General features: G+C 39.8%; 1 protein-coding gene across 1 annotated transcript in view; it reads left to right on the top strand.

The window, feature by feature from the left end:
• The first annotated feature begins 1,705 nt into the window (after positions 1 to 1,705).
• The window catches only part of slc16a5 (solute carrier family 16 (monocarboxylate transporter), member 5), a 25,377-nt gene continuing 23,261 nt past the window's right edge, over positions 1,706 to 3,821 (top strand). The window contains exon 1 of the mRNA XM_015401781.1: positions 1,706 to 1,821. The gene's annotated coding sequence lies outside the window, so the exon portion shown is untranslated. The remainder of the gene's footprint in view (positions 1,822 to 3,821) is intronic.

Here is a 3,821-nt window from a genome sequence, read left to right as displayed (position 1 = left end):
GTGGCATTTGCACACAGTGAAATCCGCTTATAGTGATCACATTGGTCCAGAGCCAATGTGAACACTATAACGAGTTGATTACTATATCCAAATTTACCATTATTTGACTTCTTTTTTATGCAGAATATCATCTCAATGCCATTTGTGTGTAATATAATGTAAATAAAATGAAACGGATAGCTTCCGCATTTACTGAATTTTATTACAGTATTATGCAAGTTTAATTACAGTATACTGCTGTGTGCAGACATGACTTTTGTAGTATGGTGCCGCCGGTGCATTTTTTGTAACAAATCTGAAGTTTGAAACAAACGGTTTTATAGAACAACAACATAGAAGATAACTGCATAGGCTATAGAAAATTAAAGCTAGCCTACGTCTGTTTTGTGTTGCAGATCTGCTGCGACGCATTAAGAGATCACTTCACATATTAATCCATGGTTCCCTGGATCAGAGTGTTGTCCAACACCGAGTTTACTTCTTTTTCAAAATGATGTAAAAGGTCAAAGTTTTTGAAACCAACATGCAAGAGACCAGTCTTTAAAATGCAAACTGCATTCCTCTTCTCAGCTCTGGAAGAGACAACAGTCTCCTCTCCTTCATCCTTCTCCTTGCTGTATGCAGCACTGGTACCCGCATCAAAACGCTCTTGTACCTCCGCAATGATGTCCTCATCCGTGCTGTCATCTGTTTCGATCCAATTATCAATTATTTTTGCACATGTTTACATTCATAAAATGGCCAAAATATAAGCGGATTTCTTGATTACTATAAACGAATTACTTAAAACAGAATTCGTATAGAAATGATTCTGTCCCAAGCCTTTTGAATAGGGCTGGGTAAAAAAATCTATTTAATCGATTTTGAATCGATTCCTTTCCATTTTTACAAAATCGATGTCTAGGGAATGAGATCGATTAGTTTTATAGTGACGCGTGTGATGTTCACATTCGAATGAGCAGGAAAGATGCACTCAAGATTACTTCAAGCCAGACAGCTGCAAATATAGCCAATAGGCTGACTGAAGACACTAACAATGGGGGCTGACCAGCAAACACCCTGTAGTTGTTACAGACAACGCTGCACATATGGTTTGTGCAGAGATAATGCAGCTCATGCATGTCTGCTGTGTCCCTGCTGTGACGCGTCTGATCGCTCGAGTGATGCTTCACTTTTTCACTTTTCACAAACAACTTTGCACTTTTGAGACAGTTTTGTTCACATCTTAAGCTTAAACTGTCTTATTTATGAGATTGCACCTTGTGTTTCATATGACAGGAAAAAATTTAATACATGAGTATTTTATTTAAACACATTTGAACCATTTTCATTATATCAAAAACAGATAGAATTGAAATTAATCAATTTAGAACTGTATGAGTCAAAATCGAATCGATTCAGGACTTCGGCTAAAATACCCAGCCCTATTTTATATATATATATATATTTATATATATTTATATATATATGGGCAACCCATCTCTAATGCTACCCTGGGGAAGTGCCATAACTGAAGGTCTGATGCATTTTACCATCAAAACAAAACCAAAACAAAAAGAATGTGAGTTTTTCTTCCAACGCCTACAACCCATACTGCTCAACTCTGGCTTTTAATCTCTTCGTTTTAATAAATGTTAAAACCACTTGCCACATGCCGCTCAGGGATCGCCAGCAGCGGGGCTGATCTAGGCCTGCTCACAGCTGACTCCCGTCTTCTCCGTGGACCGCATCCAGTCCCCGCCCACCCGGTAGACGCCGTGGTCCGTTACGAGCTTACATTAACAGAGCGGCCTCAGATAAGCGGCGAGCAGGGCTGGAAAGGTGAGTTACCGTGTTTGTATTTCATGTACGAGATGATAACCGGTTAAAATCGTTTCTTCATCTTTGCCGCTGAGGTTGAAGACGCTTATCCCTCAGAAGGAAGATTCTCGCAGCAATTTCCGGAGATTTAGGTCTGTTGAGAAACACATTTACCTTTTTATCTGATGACAGTGGAGGCAGAATGATTAGAAAGTCTTGCGGACGTGTTTTGGTTGGACGTGCGGGGTTTAATGCGTGGTTTTTACACGCAAAAAAAGCTAAAATAAAGACGACTCGCCACGTGTGTGGCTATAGAAGGAAACACGAAGAGGCTGTTTACGGAAGGCGATGAGAGTGACATTAAAGCTGCTGTTCCTGCAGGAAAGGTCAGCAGCTGCTTACAAACTATGTCAGCAAAGATGAATGTTGTGGCTCCTCAACAGTGGTGGTTCTAGAAAGATATGCGCCTGGGCAAATTTCTATTTCTGCCACCCCCACAGTCAACAACACACACCCAGTCCCCCAAAGAAAAACAAACAAATAAATCAAAGAAAAACAAACAAATAAATCAACATTATAAGGAAAGAAGGTCGTCATGACTGATCCCAAATTGTGGTATAAATGCCACTCACCATAGGCAGGTGGTATTTGCAGACTTTAAACTTAAAGGTATTGTTCCCAACTAAATTTGTGTTTTACACTTGTGGAAACAAATGACAAAAAATAAAATCTGTCTAAGTCTAGAGCGGGGAACCAGTGGCGGCTGAGGGAGTTTTCCCCAGGGAGGGGCTATAAGTTCAAAATAGACGTATACGTAAAGAAAAAAATCAAATGTATACTAAGTTATCACACCAGTATATTTATATGAATGCCAACAACAAAAGACTTTATAAAAACAAAACATAATGTCATGTACAGGTTTAATTTTTGTATATAAATCTTGCCCTTCTGAGGCTTTTTTGATGGTAAATATGTGTTTTTCATGGTCAAACATGGTGTTACAGACCTAAAAAATAATAATTTGCCAGTTTAATAATGGGAAGCTATTAGTCAGCTTTATAAAATACTATTTTCTGAGAATGTGTTTGAGAGCAACTATACAAATTAAGCAACATCTAGAAAAAGTCAACTATATTATATTATTTTCCACGTGAATCCCAGATTGTTCATTCTTCTTTGCTTTTTCTAAAAAGTGCTTTAAATCAGTTCTACCTGTCTCAAACCATGCTGGGTCAGATCCTGACGTTTGAAAAAGTAGGCAGGGAAAGCTGAATAAAGTGATAGCCTCGCTAAATGCAGTTAGCCAAGCCTTCTTGCTAAAACAGGTCCTGGAAAAGGACGGTTCTTGCGCCATGTGTCTCTTTCTCTCTCACTCCAGTGCGTCTCCAACCCCCGCGACTCGACCTGTCAATCACCCGCAAAACGTCTGCGCTGTTGCGGGAGGTGGTGAGCAAATACACTTCCTGTCAGCTCTCCTATGCCTCTGTATTGCAGAGGAGTTACTGCACATGTACAACTTTTAACGAGAGTCAATGGGCAAAGATTTTTGCGCCCTAGTGCGGAAATACGTCACCAATCCAACAAAAAATGGAATGACGCTTTACTAGTCATTAAAGATTAAATATTAATCTTGCTTATCTAAGAAATACAGATGAATATATTTCAAATGTTAATTTAAAATTGAATTATAAAAAAATAAATTTATATTTCTTATCTCTCAATCAGGGTCATTGGTGGGTGGGGCGGTGCCCTAGCGCCCTCTATTGGCGAGCCGCCACTTGTGGGCACTATATAGTGAACTTTATAGTGAACTCAGTTAATTGACCGTTGAGACAGATGATCACTGCTTTTTGCACTGTTGATCACGTAACTCCTCCTTCAACGCATGGTGCCTGCGCCATCTTTGTTTTAGTCACCGCTGTCAGGTAGTGTCGGCCTATGGCGACAGCGGGCCGCGGTGACAGCAAATCCCATGATGCTTTGCAAGGAGAGCTCTCCGCACAAAGCATTCCTTGATATAT

The sequence above is a fragment of the Cyprinodon variegatus genome, unplaced genomic scaffold (genome assembly GCF_000732505.1).
Source record: "Cyprinodon variegatus isolate N-32 unplaced genomic scaffold, C_variegatus-1.0 Scaffold1258, whole genome shotgun sequence".
Taxonomy (NCBI): Eukaryota; Metazoa; Chordata; class Actinopteri; order Cyprinodontiformes; family Cyprinodontidae; genus Cyprinodon; species Cyprinodon variegatus.
This window is presented reverse-complemented; position numbering and strand designations above follow the sequence as displayed.